Here is a 15,333-nt window from a genome sequence, read left to right on the forward strand (position 1 = left end):
TAGACATTAGGAATGGCAATATACAAAAACCTGTAGGAGAGCACTTCAACCTCCCTGGCCACACTATAGCAGACCTTAAGGTGGCCATCCTGCAGCAAAAAAACTTCAGGACCAGACTTCAAAGAGAAACTGCTGAGCTTCAGTTCATCTGCAAATTTGACACCATCAGCTCAGGACTGAACAAAGACTGTGAATGGCTTGCCAACTACAGAACCAGTTTCTCCTCTCTTGGTTTTCACACCTCAACTGCTAGAACAGGGCCTCATCCTCCCTGATTGAACTGACCTCGTTATCTCTAGCTTGCTTGCTAGCATATATATACCTGCCCCTGGAAATTTCCACCACATGCATCTGAAGAAGTGGGTATTCACCCACGAAAGTTCATGCTCCAAAACATCTGTTAGTCTATAAGGTGCCACAGGATTCTTTGCTGCTTTTACAGATCCAGACTAACACGGCTACCCCTCTGATACTTGTCAAGTTTTAGCCACTTAGGGCAAGTCAGCAAATAAGAACAACCTCAGGTATCAGTAACTGCTACAGGTTGCAAATTCCTACATGCAGCAGTTTCTGGCACTACACCTGCACACCTCTGCTCCCTGCTCTTCTCAGGCTCCTGCTCTCTCCTTACCTCTGCCCCACTCTTGCCCAGGCAGTTCCAGCTCACATGGAGGATGGGACCTCCTGGCCTGGTGACTCCCTCATTACACTGCCTGGGCTGTCAGTGTGGCTAACTTGGAGCTTTGGCCTCTCCCATTGTCCCTGGGGACTGTCAGTCTCAGGGTCCTGATTTCCCATTGGTCCTTCCCTCTTTTATTGGTGCTGGGAACTAGCCAACCAACACCCTCCCCGCCCCCCGCCACAAGTTTTAGTAAAGGGCCAAGAGCCCCCTTACACAAGCCAGCCCCATGAGGGTCACCGATGTGCAGAGAAGGCAGCACAAGCTGGTCCCATGGTGTAATGGGCAGCACTCAGGACTCTGAATCCTGTAATCTGAGTTCAAATCTCAGTGGGACCTTGTGTTGGCTTGTGGTCATAGGCGGCAGGTTATATACATTTGCGGTGCTCGGGCTCCAGAAATATTCAGGGCTGGGGGCCGTGCTCCAGCAATATTTGGAGCTGGGTCTCTTCCCCTGGCCCTGTCCCCCCCTGCTGCGCTGCATCCCTGCCTGACAAAAAGCAGCATGCACCTGTCGCCTGCCTGCTCCTGCTGCTGGAGTAGAGCAATTCTGGGCAGAACTGCTGTCTGCTGCCTCAGGGTCCTAGTGCCCACCCTCCAGAAATGGCAAGGCAGGCTGCCCTGAGCTCCCTCATCCTCAGCCCCAACCCTGATCCTCTGCCCCAGTCCTGAGCCCCCTTCTGCATCATGAGCCTCTCATCCTCAGCCCCTCAGCCCTGCACTCCTTTCCATCCCAAAGCCTGCACCCTATTTCCCAGCCCAGGATCTGCACCCCAGACTTCCCCCCGAAACCTCCTCCCAGAGCCTTAGGCAGGTGGGGGTGGAGTTTGGGGGGCAGGGTTGGGGGGTGGGTTCTCAGCACCACCAAAATTTCTACAAACTTGTCACCCATAGCTTATGGTAAAGCCCCAGAGCTCAACTTCCCTGTCTCCAGCTGTGTAAGAGTGAATCTTTCCCCTCCTGCTGGGTGACTCACACCTCCTAGAGCCAGGTCTTTGGCTGGGATGGCCACAATGGGTTAGGGCTCTAGAACTTGCTACCCTGATAGTTGGGATTCTTGCTGCTGCACCTGATGTTCACAAGCTTGGCCCTTGTGCTTCCTACCACACTTTTCCTCTGGCCCACATGGTGCTTGAAGAAGGGAGTGCCAGGGCTGGGATTAATAGTCAGGCCTTGGCAGGAGGGAGGAAGAGTCCCAGGCTGGAGCCCCACACACCTTCCCTCCTCCGGGCACCTAGAGCAGAGGCAGCCCAGCTCTGTCTGCTGGATACCTCGGCAGAGTAGATGAGTTCATGTAAATACAGTCTGGTCCCAAAGCCTCCTCCCAACCCTGGTCATCAGTAGCTGTCAGGGGAGAGCTCATTCACACCTCGCTAACAAATCATCATTTGAAATTCTAAGGTTGGCCAACACTGCCGAAGCCAATGCACCGACATTGTCAGCAAACACAACAGCTGGGTGAGGAAACCCGGCTTTGTCCAGACTTTCCAAACCTATTTTACTTTCTCAGGTACAAGTAGTTTTCATACGTTGTATCTGCTTTTAAAGTGTGTTAACGTTTCAATTTCCATTCAAATTTGCAACCAATGACAACATTGGCAACGCTGCATGTAACTACCTGACCACTGGGGGAGGTGTTGGGGAAATTCAGGGGAGGGGGTGCACAGTCTCCTGGCTGGGGGGCATATAGGGAAGGCCCAGTTTCACTGAATTGAGTCTCCTACTGCAGCACCTCAGTAGGTTACATCAGAGAGGAGCTGCAGTGTCTAGGCAGTGGGATGCCTGTGCCTTTAAGAGCCCAGCCCTGGGAAGCCCATGCTGAGAGGTGCTGCCTGTGGGAGGGGAAATAAAAAAGCCCTCTGCTCCCCCCACCCATGTTTGCAAACACTGGAGTCTCAGCCCACCGGGATCACTGTTACCCCTCTGCCCCTGCCTGTGCCAGGATTTAACTCTCTGGCAGCGCCTCCCTCTGGGCTTAACTCCGGCTCCTTCCCCCCTCCCTGACTTTGCCTTCAGTCCCTCTCCTAACTCTGCCTCCAGCTGCTTGACCCCCCGACCAGTCAATTTCCACCCCCTGCTCAGACCCTGGCCACCCCCTCCTCTGATTTGCCCCCCTTTGCCCCTTTTTAATCCCTGTAAAAAGTAGGGGGTGCTGGGTCCCATTCTCTGGAGGGAGGGCTGGGCACCTGACCCCTGCCTGCCCAGTGCTCAAAGTGCCCCATGATCTTGTGGATGTTTGCCGAGTGCTGCAGGGTCACCCGAAGGGGGAGAGAGACGTGGTTAGGAGGTGATGCAGCCAAGGGTGCCTCACCCAACACTGAGATGCAGCCACCTCTGGGGTGAGTTACACAAGTCAGCAAATGAATTTGGAACAAGAAACGCACTGAAAGGACCGAGGCAGCTGCAGGAGGTGGAGAAAACCAGAAAAAGCAGTATCCCTGGATCCCAGCCCTGCCCCTCCCCTAATCTACCCCCTAACCTCCACTCCCCTCCCACATATGAGGGGAGAACCCAGGAGTCCTGGTCCCCAGCCTTGCCCACTCCCATATTTTGACATGGCTCCATCCAACAGCTGCCCCCACAATTGCAGAGCAGTGCCATGGGGCACACTGGGGCCTGCCTGTTTGCACAGGACAGGCGATGCCAGTGCTCCAGGATGGGGAGAGAGGATGCTAAGGGAGAAGCAGGCAGCAGACAGCTCCCATGACAGAGAAAGAAATGCTAGGGGGTGCTGTGCTGCAAGGAGTGAATGGGGTTGGCAGGGAATGGGAGGATCTTCCCTCACAGCAGGTGCGTCTGTCTCCTTCCCAATTCCTCCCCAGCCCTACCCCAGCCCAGGCTAATCCCAGCCCAGCTACCAGGGTTAAATTTGGCCTGGATTCCCCAGCTGGTGGGGGTGGGGTGTGGGGCTGGGAAGCCTGAGCCTCTACTCCCCCTTCCCCAGACACAGTTGCATGGGCACAGACCAAAGGAGCCTGCAGCACTGCTGCCTAGAGGAAACTGAGTCACCAGCCAGTGACAGACACATCATGGCTCTCTTCATCCTCATCCTCTTTTCCATATACACCCTGGCCAGGGGAGGGGGGGTAAACTCAGGGCAGTTGCATAGTTAACCTGTGGAACTCCTTGCAAGAGGATGTTGTGAAGGCCAAGACTATAACAGGGTTCAAAAAAGAATTAGATAAGTTTACGGTGGATAGATCCATCAAGGGCTATTACCCAGGGTGGGCAGGGATGGTGCCTGTAGCCTCTGTTTGCCAGAAGCTGGTAATGGGCAACAGGGGATGGATCACTTGATGATTCCCTGCTCTGTTCATTCCCTCTGGAGAACCTGGCAGTGGCCACTGTCAGAAGACAGGAGGATACTGGGCTAGATGGACTTTGCGTCTGAACCAGTCTGGCCGCTCTTATGTCTCCCTTGGCGCAGCAGTGACACCCAGTGGGCAGTCAGAGTAATGCACAGAAGGTGTTTTCCTTGGCGCAGCAGTGACACCCAGTGGCCAATCAGGGTAACACACAGAGTATGTGTCCCTTGGAGCAACAGTGACACCTCGTGGTAGTTCAGGGTAATGCACAGAAGGTGTTTCCCTTAATACAGCAGCGACACCCAGTGGCCAGATGGCGTAATGCACAGCATGTGTCTGCCCTCTACGAGCAGTGACACCCACAGACCAGTCACAGTAAGGCACAGAGTGTGTTTCCCACCAACCTGGGTAAGGCACAGAGCATGTTTCCCATGAAGCAGCAGTGACACCCAGTGACCAGCAGGGGTGGCATCAGACTCTTCTCCTTTAGTGGGGGACTGAGATGGGTTAGACAAAAAAAATTGGGGGACTGTGCCCCCCATCACCTGGCCCCACCCTTCATGGGGGCCATGACTCTGCTCCTTCTCAGTTAAAGGCCAGGCTCATCTCCTCTCCCCCGGGCTAGGGTTTACAGCAATACAAACTTTATTAAAATAAAATAGTCAACAGGGTTTACTTTATATATTCTAAATCTGTCCGATTTTTAGTACTGAATCCAAAGTTCTCTTAAAGATCCCATCAGTAACCAAAACCTAAATGAAAAATTGAAACCAAAAACAAGGCTTAATTTAAAACCCAAACATTAAGAAAAACTTTGTTTGTAAAAATAAAAACAAATGCTGTAAATTAATAATTTCAACATTTTATCAAAAAAGTGTGCTGCAGCAGAATGATAAAATAACATCAAATAAATAAGCATGACCACTAAAACCTCCTATAAAGGAATTGAATCCTTGAATACTGGTCAAATCTGTATAAAATATGCAGAACTATGTCAAAACTGGTGTTGCAGGTCAGCCATTTAAATCCAGCAAATGTCAATTAAAAGCTCCATTCCAACTAAAAAAAAACAAAACAACCCAAGAAACCAAAATGGTCACAGCCTGAAACAAACCTACACAGAAGCAAAATTAAACTATACCAACACAGGAACAAACGATGTAAATTTCTAATTCTAACTTCTTGTTTCTCCCAGGAGGAAGGTGTTTTGCAGCTCAGTAACCAGGCTGTCACTGCAGTTTTCCTTTCACTAAATAAGATTTTTACCAAATATAAATTGCCCTCCAATTTCTCTAAGAGAAATTGAAATTGTATCTTTGCACTAATATCGTCTCAGAGCAGCCCCACACCCTGAGGCCAGGGGAGAATCCCAACTGGTTTGTGCCTGAAGCTGATGAGAGAAAGGGAAGTGAGCCATCTTGGAGCTTTCCGATACCACCTGCGGGGAGCACAGGGATTTGACTGAGGGTACGTCTTTACTACCCGCCGTATCGGCGGGAAGCAATCGATTGCTCAGGGATCGATATATCGCATCTCATCTAGACGCGATATATCGATCCCCGAACGCGCTTATATCGATTCAGTAACTCCACCAAGCCGAACGGAGTTGTGGAATCGATAGGAGGAGCCGCGGACATCGATCCCGAGCCTGAGGAGGATGAATAATTTGATCTTAGATACTTCGACTTCAGCTACGTTATTCAGGTAGCTGAAGTTGCGTATCTAAGATCGATTTTCCCCCATAGCGTAGACCAGCCCTCAGTGACATCCTGGCTAATTTTCACCTTGTTCTCTGCCAGCAGGCTCAACTGAAGAGCTCGGGAGTGACTTGACCATGGCAGCACCCTATTTACATATTAAAAGCTGGCATTTTGGGGCCAATGGGGTGAAATGTGAGTACTTTTGGGTTGGGACCCACATAAAAAGGGATGTGGACAAACTGGAAAGAGTCCAGCAGAGGGCAATAAAAATGATTAGGGGACTGAGACACATCACTTATAAGGACCTATCCTGTATGTTAAGCTAAGGCAAAGTTAGCATATCTATATTGTGACCTTTTACTCAGATAGGAAAATCGACCTTTATCATGTTACTTAAATAGATAAGTACCCATGCCTGTCTAAGACCTTTACCTAGACCAATCGACAATGGAGAATGGCATAGGGGTTTTTTCAGTGTTGTACCCACAGATTTAACAGGTACACCACAAGGTAACTTATGTGCATATGTACATGTCATCAACAAGCACAAACATACTAGCCTATGAAGTAAACGTACCCTAATGTTTTGTGGGTGAGGAATGAAATTTGGGCATAGGAGGAAGGATTTCCGGCCCTTGTGCCCTATAAAAGAGGTAACCCACCTCGCTAGAGCACTTTGCTCTATCATTCTGACTTACTTCCTCCACTCTCTCTCTATTACTAGCAGTAGGCTGTACTTGTTCTTAAACTTTAAGTTTCAAGGGAACTAGGCTAAATTCGGTTTCCCTAAGTTGTTATTCTTTGTTTATTGGTTTTGATTCTAAAGTTTAACATATTCCAGTAAACCCTAAGTAACACCAGCTTTTTCTAAGCACTGCATCTTTCAATTAAGAATTGAGAAACCTGAACTGCAAGGCTGGTCCTGTGTCTCTTACCATCAGGTTATCAAGGAAGGCTGTGAGTATATTAACCAAATCTTTGTTGCATATAATGCCATATGTATCTTCTGAATAGCAGTAATGCAACTGTAACTTTGTAACTCAATTAAATTAAATTAAATGTAAGCTAATAAATTAAATTTTCATCAAATTATCCAAATTAATATTATTAGTATACACTAAATCAGGCTACATGGGACAGAGAGTTGGAGTGCACAGGGATGAAGGCACTGGCTCTGGGGGTGCAGACTCTGGGGTGGGGTTAGAAAGAGACATTGAGGGTGCAATAGAGGACTCAGGGTTAGGATAGAGAATTGGGCTGTGAATGCTCTGGAATGAGACCAGGAAAGAGAAAATTGAGATGCAAGAGAGAAATCAAGCTGGAGCAAAAAGCAAAGAAGAAGTGTGCAATTTGAGCTCCAGAGGGAAGAAAAAAACCTCTGCCTGTCCCCTCTTACCAAAGCATCTAAGAACCAGATGAGAGACATTTTTCCCCCACTGCAACAACAATTCCAGTTGATCTAGACTGAGAAAGGAACTCTTCTTCTCTGCAGCACTAGCAAACCTGGACTGAGTCAGGAATATCTCATCCCCCTACACCCTCTGGTGTTCCTGCCCTGGGACGTGGGAGAGGCTCCTCTCTTCTCCATTTGGGACATGGCGGGATGAGAGAAGTGACAGGGCTTTACGGGAAATCATTATTTGCCTGATTCATGTGCAAGTCCTAGTCCTTGTTAACCCAAACAAACCGTTTATCCTGCATGCTGATGCCAGCTTGGAAGGTCTGGGAGCAGTCCCGTACCAGGAAGTAGAAGGAAATGTAAATCTGTAGGCTTTGCCAGCTGAGGACTGTCTGATAGCGAAACTCGCTATCCCATCCACCAGCTGCAGTTCTTGGTCTTGAAATGGGCCATCACTGAGAAATTTCGAGACTACTTGTGTGGTGCTCAGTTTCAGGTGTGGACAGAGAACAATCCACTGACTTATGTGTTAACAAGGGCTAAGCTGGATGCTACACAGCAGAGATGGGTGGCAACTTTTGCTAGCCATAACTTCGCATTCAATACCAATGAGTTGGTATAATAGAGAATGTGATTTATCAGGACCACCAAATCTTGGCTTGGGGGAGGATGTAAGCAGGGTGAGAATGAACTCTACTCTGCCATCTGTTGGTGATCTGTTGTAAAGGCCTTTTGAGGCTGCTGTCATTTGCATGGTTCCACCCACCCCGGATTGCATGATGGGGGTGCTTGTCCAAAGGATCATTTTGGCTGCTGTGGGATCCTCAGTCTCTATCTTATTAGGGCAGGGGTAATAAAGTGCAGTTATTCCGGTGACATGAATCAAGAACAGTAGAACGGAACTTAGCAGTTCATGATTTTGGGACTGAACCGAACCTTCATAAATCTCGTTAAGCAAGGGACATGGGTTCCAAAATATGGTGAAATAAGAGAGATTGCAAAGGGATACTTGCAGTTAGTGCTGTGGATTTCTTATGAAATCTTTAAATGCACATTTTATGTTTTTTGTGTCTCTCCAACTTAAAAATAGAGTTTTTTATACTTCTAATCCATGTTTAGATGTATGAATAGATAAAAAGTGATTAATGACTAAATGCAGTTTTTAGGCATTCCTAAACTGCTGGGCTGTAATCTTTTCTCCACACTGAAAGTTGAAAACAACTCCATAGTTGGGGAAAAGACTCCCCCCCACACCTCAGACAGCAAGAACATTTTGCAGATTGGATTCTGGGACACACTCTAAAAACAGATTCTTAGTCACAGGTCAGCAGATGGGTTTATGCAAATTCTGGTCTCTGGGACCAGAGCTGAGATGCAGGGGAGACCAGGCCCCCACAACTTTTGTGGCGCATGCACTACCTCTGCAATCAACCTTTGCTACCTCACGCCCTAGCACCACACACAGAGCAGCCTTTTATCTCTCAGAACCAAAACATACTCTGAAAGAGATTGAACAACCTAAGCACCACTAACAACTCAAAAATACTTCTGTCTTTACACACCACAAACAAAACCAGCAAACACAAGCCACCAAGAACCAAACACATTTCCTTCCCAGCCTCCCACAAGCCTTGGGCATTGGGAACCCAGACCCCTTAATGATGAGTGCTTTATAGACGAGGGTGAAGCTCTCAGGCCTCAAATGCCAGGTACAGTTACTCTCTCCTTGATCCAAAACGAACAGCAAAATACACTGCATTACTCCTGCCCCAATAACAAAGAGACTGGGGATCCCACAGCAGCTGAAATGACCGTTTGGACAAGCACTCCCATCATGCAATCCGGGGTGGGTGGAACCATGCAAATGACAGCAGCCTCAAAAGGCCTTTACAACAGATCACCAACAGATGGCAGGGTAGAGTTCATAGCGACCCTGCTTAAACTAGATTGTGGAAAAGATTAAAAAACACTGAACGTTCAAACTCACCAAACGCAGGTCAATCCATCCTCATCGTCGTATCCGCTCGTTATACTCCACACCTGAACTTAGCCCTCACATGGACAACATACCCTCCTAACTCAGTGTCTGTACGTTAACCTTTTACCCCCAGTCGGGGCTATTGCAGATTATGTATTCCTTATGCCACCCGATCTTAAACCGAACTTCGCACCCCCTGGGTAATCTGTACGTTGTTCCCTGATCACCAGAAACTTCTGCACCTAAACACTGTACCGTACCCTTTTTTTTTTCTTTCAACATCATCTTAATAAAATGTTGACATTTCTTCAAGATCCCGGCTCCTCTCCCTTTGCAAGGTGTGTGCATTTGCTCCGGGTTTTAGTCTGCTAAGACAGCAAGGGGGGCCTATTGAGCCAGAGGCGCTTGCCTGCTGCAGACACGGATCCAAGGCTGAACCTCGTCCCCCACCAGCTGAAGGCTGAACTGAAAACAGTTTAAGAAGTGCTCCCATCTCCGGTACTCAGCTCCCCAGCTCCCAGTGGGGTCCAAACCCCAAATAGATCCCTTTTACCCTGTAGACGCTGTAAAATCCTGTGACCAGGGCAGCTGCATAGCAGCCTGCGCATCCGCCTGCCAGCGCGAGAGCACGTAAGGTACTAATCCGGATAGTGCCGGCTGGGTGACAGGACTGTGAAGCACCAGCAGAGTGGCGCAGCGGAAGTGTGCTGGGCCCATAACCCAGAGGTCGATGGATCGAAACCATCCTCTGCTAAGTGTGCATTTGTTTCTTTTCCCTCTGGGCCTTCCAGCGAGGCAGTGACCAGCAGAGCGGCAAGAGGTGGCTGAGGCGGCTGCCTGCCAGGGAACTCCCTGGCACCTCTGGCTGCCTGGGCTGAAGGCAAGAGGGAGGTCTGGGTGTGGCAAGGGCCTCCTGTCCCAGAATGAGGCTGCAGTGCTTCCTGGTCCCCTTTTCCCACCCACCCCGGCGGGCTGCGGGAGAACACGAGGGAGGCTCTCGGGGCGCTAGGCAGTGCTGTGTGGCTGTCAGGGGAAAGAGCCGAGGCTACCGACTCGACCTGCCATTGACTCGCGTGGCTCTGCGCGCCGTCAGCCGGGGCGGGCCAGGCTGCGCACGTGACTCAGGCTTGGGCAGCATGGCTGCTCTTTCCTGACGAGGCATGAGGCAGGCCAAGAGCTTTGCACAGCCTACAGGGAAGTGGGAGGGAGGCGTCTTTGAGCAGGCGTGTCTCGTCCCCTTCTCCCTTGCCGCTTTGGCGGAGGCGGGAAGGCAGCAAAATGTTCCCGGCTGAAAGTTTTTGTGCTCAGCCTTGAGGATTAAGCCTGAGCCTCTGGCACCGCTGCTGGGAGATGGGTTTCTGAATGGCATCCAGCATGCTCGTTGGGCATGAAAGCAGCTGAAAGCACTGAGGCCAAGAGGCAGCAAAATGAGACTTTGGAGGCTCCATGCAGATCTCAGGGAAGCAAGGAAGTAGCACGGGGTCATTGCCATCCCTGGATGGGCTCGAGCCACCATCCTTTTGGTTAACAGCCAAACGCGCTGACCCATTGCGCCACAGAGACATGGACAGGCAAGGCTGTATGGAGCACAAAAGTCAGGAATCAGCTCAGGCTACGTCTACACTACAGCATAAAATTGAAATTACTAAAATTGGTTTTACAAAACCGATATTATAAAATCGATTTTATGCATCCACACTAGTAGGGGTACGTCCACACTACAGCTTAAAATCGATATTAGTATAATCGATTTTATAAAACAGGTTTTATAAAATCGATTTTACGCGTCCACACTGCACCTTACATCGGTGGTGTGCGTCCATGGTCCCTGGCGTCCATCGATTTCAGGTGCGTTGCACTGTGGGTACCTATCCCATAGTTCCTGCAGTGTTCCCTGACCCTTAGAATTATGGGTTACTACCCCAGTGCCTGATGGGGCAAAAATCACTGTCATGGGTGGTTCTGGGTACAGCCTCACCCCCTCCCTTCCTGAAAGCAGCAGACAGCCATTTCGAGCGTTTTTTACTGGGTGAAGTGAGCAAACGCCATTTTACAGCAAGCATGGACCCTGGTCTGATCAGTACCTTGATCGTGGACGTTGTAAACAGTTCATGCATTCTCGTGCTGTCTATGCTGAACCATGAGCAGCAAAAGCAGGAGAGGATGCAGCGACGGCAGCGCGGCGACGAGACTGATGAGGACCTAGAGACTGAGTTCTCCAAAACCACGGGCCCCCACGCTTTGGAGCTCCTGATGGTAACGGGGGAGGTTCTAACCATTCCTCGCCAATTTTGGGCCCGGGAAACAAGCACAGACTGGTGGGACCGCATAGTATTGCAGGTGTGGGACGATTCGCAGTGGCTGCGGAACTTTCGCATGCGTAAGAGCACTTTCTTTGAACTTTGTGACGTGCTTTCCCCTGTCCTGAAACGCCATAATACCAGGATGAGAGCAGCCCTCACAGTGGAGAAGCGAGTGGCAATAGCCCTCTGGAACCTTGCAACGCCAGACAGCTACCGGTCAGTCGGGAATCAATTTGGAGTGGGCAAATCTACTGTGGGGGCTGCTGTGCTGGAAGTAGCCAAAGCAATCATTAAGCTGCTGCTACAAAAGGTTGTGACTCTGGGAAACGTGCAGGTCATAGTGGATGGCTTTGCTGCAATGGGATTCCCTAACTGTGGGGGGCGGGGGCATTGATGGAACCCATATCCCTATCTTGGCACCAGAGCACCAGGGCACCCAGTACATAAACCGCAAGGGGTACTTTTCAATGGTGCTGCAAGCACTGGTGGATCACAAGGGACGTTTCACAAACATCTATGTGGGATGGCCAGGAAGGGTTCATGACGCTCATGTCTTCAGAAGCACTACTCTGTTTAAACGGCTGCAGCAAGGGACTTACTTCCCAGATCAGAAAATTACAGTTGGAGATGTTGAAATGCCAGTAGTTATCCTGGGGGACCCAGCCTACCCCTTGATGCCATGGCTCATGAAGCCATACACAGGCAGCCTGGACAGTGGTCAGGAGTTGTTTAACTACAGGCTGAGCAAATGCAGAATGGTGGTAGAATGTGCATTTGGCCGTCTTAAGGCGCGCTGGAGAAGCTTACTTACTCGCTCAGACCTCAGCCAAACCAATGTCCCTTGTTATTGCTGCTTGCTGTGTGCTCCACAATCTCTGTGAGAGTAAGGGGGAGACCTTTATGGCGGGGTGGGAGGCTGAGGCATATCACCTGGCCGCTAATTACGCGCAGCCAGACACCAGGGCAATTAGAAGATCACACCAGGAAGCGGTGCGCATCAGAGAAGCCTTGAAAACGAGTTTCATCATGGGCCAGGGTACGGTGTGATTGCTGTGCTTCTTTCCCCTTCATGAACCGCCCCCCCCCCATGTATTGACTCCTGCTGCTGCAAGCAAGCTTCCCTCCACCCTTCCATAACAGCTTGCTTATGGAAATAAAGTTACTATCTGTAGAAAACCTTGTATTCTTTATTAAAAGTCAGTCCCTGTAAGCAACCCACCCTCCCTCTTGCTTTAAAAAGCATGTAATTAAAAATACATAAGTAGGGGTTTTTGGAGGAGGGGAGGGAGGGAGGGAAGAGAAAGGCAATTAAGGAAGCCTTGAAAACGAGTTGTATCATGGCCCAGGGTACGGTGTGACTGCTATGTTTCTTTCCCCTTCATGAACTGCCCCCCCATGTATTGACTCCTGCTGCTGCAAGCAAGCTACCCTCCACCCTTCCATAACAGCTTGCTTATGGAAATAAAGTTACTATCTGTAAAAAACCTTGTATTCTTTATTAAAAGTCAGTCCCTGTAAGCAACCCACCCTCCCTCTTGTTTTAAAAAGCATGTAATTAAAAATACATACGTAGGGGTTTTGGAGGAGGGAGGGAGGGAGGGAGGGAAGAGAAAGGCAATTAAGGAAGGAAGCCTTGAAAACGAGTTGTATCATGGCCCAGGGTACGGTGTGACTGCTGTGTTTCTTTCCCCTTCATGAACCCCACCCCCCGCCCATGTATTGACTCCTGCTGCTGCAAGCAAGCTACCCTCCACCCTTCCATAACAGCTTGCTTATGGAAATAAAGTTACTATCTGTAACCAACCCACCCTCCCACTGCCTTTGAATACCACGTCCTTATAAGAAGAGTAAAAGAAATGAAAAGGTACCCCGGGAGTGGTTTGGGAGGAGTATAGGAGGGAAGAAAAAGGCCATTAAGGGCATTTCAATGTAATGACAGCCTTTTGGTTGGACTGTCAACAGGGGTGGAGTGGGCAGGTGCAGAAAGCCTTCCCCCACGCGTTCTTACACGTCTGGGTGTGGAAGATATGGGACATGGTGAGTACTGAGGGAGGTTAAACATGGGCTGGAGTGGCACTCTGTGACCTCGCAGCTCTTCCAGCAGACTTCGGAGGATGTCAGTTTGATCGCGCAGCCGCTCCAGCGTTGCAGCCCGCCACCGCTGATCTTCCTGCATACACCTCTGATCTTCCTGCCGCCACATCTCATCTTGAGCGTCCCTCCTGTCCTCACGTTCACTGGCAGCGTCCCTGTACTTTGTGACCATGTCTTTCCACTCCCCCAGATGAGCTCTTTCACTGCGGCTTACTGCCATTATTTCTGTGAACATCTCCTCCCGTGTCCTCTTCTTCCTTATTCTCCTTATCTGACCTATCCATGGGACTGTGTTAGGGAGGCTTGAAAAATGTGCAGCTGCATGAGTGGGGGAAAAGAGTGATAGAAGGATCATAAGAGATACATTTCACAGAACAATGGTTATACTATTTCACAGTGAACTACACTATTCACCGTACGTAGCACATGTCACTTCACTACAAGGTCGCCTTTGGATTCTTTTAGTATTTAGTGCTTGCGGCTGTGGTGTCAGAGATCAACACAGACGCAGGTCCGGGGATTACAAATCAGCTTGCTGTCGGACATGGTAAGGCTAATGGCAGTGAACCGTGCAACCTCTTTTATTACCCTGTACCCCTGGCTATTAACAGGTAACATTCATGCTTGGCAGCCAAACTGCTAAAAAGCTAATCTTTTGCTTCTTTTCTTATGCCATCAGAAAGGTTAAGCAGTAGAGGAAAATTGTGAATGGTTTCCCCCCCCTACTCTGCATGTCTGCTGTAATGGCAGGTCACTGTACCGCCTCCCCCCTCCCCCCTCTGCCTTGGCAATTAGCAGCGATAATTCCTGCTGCCCAAATGCTAAAAAGGTCAGCGCCATTAGAGACACCTCCCCGTAGGAATGTGTACGTTTTTACCATCCCCCACATGGCTAACTGCTAGGAAAGGTTTTTTATTAAAGGAGCAGGAAAGCAGAAACGAAGGAATGGTCATCTCTGTCCCCTTAATAAAGTATATTACTTTTTAACAGGTGACCATGAACGATATCACTCTCCTGAGGATAACAGAAAGAGAAAAAGAAATTATGCTTCTTGAATGCCAGCAATCCTCGGGGCCATACGCAGCTAGGCTTTGTCATGCAATGATACCCGATTACGTGTTCCAGGCATGGCGTGGTAAAGTTTCCTACCATGGTGGACGGAATAAGGCTGCCCTGCCCAGAAACCTTCTGCAAAGGCTATTGGGGTACCTCCGGGAGTGCTTCATAGAGATGTCCCTGGAGGATTTCCGCTCCATCCCCAGACATGTTAACAGACTTTTCCAGTAACTTTAATGCCAGCTACTGCATGCAAGCCTTCATGGCAAATCAATCATTAAAAAACAGTTGCTTTTAAACTATGGTTTTTATTTAAAAAAGTACACTCACCAGAGGTCGCTTCCACGGCTTCATTGTCTGTGCTAGTGGCTTGAGAGGGCTGGGAGGGTACTTCTATCAGGTTGAGGAAAAACTCCTGGCTGTTGGGGAGAATGGAGTGCTGTGTGGTCTCTGCCATCTCGTCCTCCTCCTGTTCCTCCTCCACATCTTCGCCATCCGCAGAATCATCAGCAGTGGCTGAGATTACTACCCCCACCTCTGAATCCACAGACAAGGGGGGGCTTGTCATGGCGCAGTTACCTAAAATTGCGTGAAGCTCCGCGTAGAAGCGGCATGTTTTTGGGCCAGATCCGGATCTGCCATTTGCTGCTTTGGTCTTCTGGTACGCTTGTCTGAGCTCCTTCACTTTAACTCTGCACTGCACCGAGTCTCTGCTATGGCCTCTCTGCCTCATGGCATTAGAAATCTTTTCAAAAGTTTTCTCATTTCGTCTACTGGAATGCAGTTCTGATAGCACAGAATCTTCTCCCCATACAGATA

At 49.4% G+C, this 15,333-nt stretch overlaps 3 non-coding genes across 3 annotated transcripts; 2 read left to right on the forward strand and 1 right to left on the reverse strand.

Moving 5' to 3' along the window:
• Nucleotides 1-946: 946 nt before the first annotated feature.
• TRNAQ-CUG lies at nt 947-1,018 on the forward strand. Its single transcript has one exon. It is a non-coding gene; the product is annotated as a tRNA-Gln (tRNA).
• An 8,725-nt stretch (nt 1,019-9,743) lies between these two features.
• TRNAM-CAU lies at nt 9,744-9,815 on the forward strand. The gene has a single exon. It is a non-coding gene; the product is annotated as a tRNA-Met (tRNA).
• Nucleotides 9,816-10,550: 735 nt separating this feature from the next.
• Nucleotides 10,551-10,624, reverse strand: TRNAN-GUU. Its single transcript has one exon. It is a non-coding gene; the product is annotated as a tRNA-Asn (tRNA).
• Between the last annotated feature and the right edge of the window lie 4,709 nt (nt 10,625-15,333).

This window comes from Gopherus evgoodei, chromosome 13, assembly GCF_007399415.2.
Source record: "Gopherus evgoodei ecotype Sinaloan lineage chromosome 13, rGopEvg1_v1.p, whole genome shotgun sequence".
Classification (NCBI taxonomy): Eukaryota; Metazoa; Chordata; order Testudines; family Testudinidae; genus Gopherus; species Gopherus evgoodei.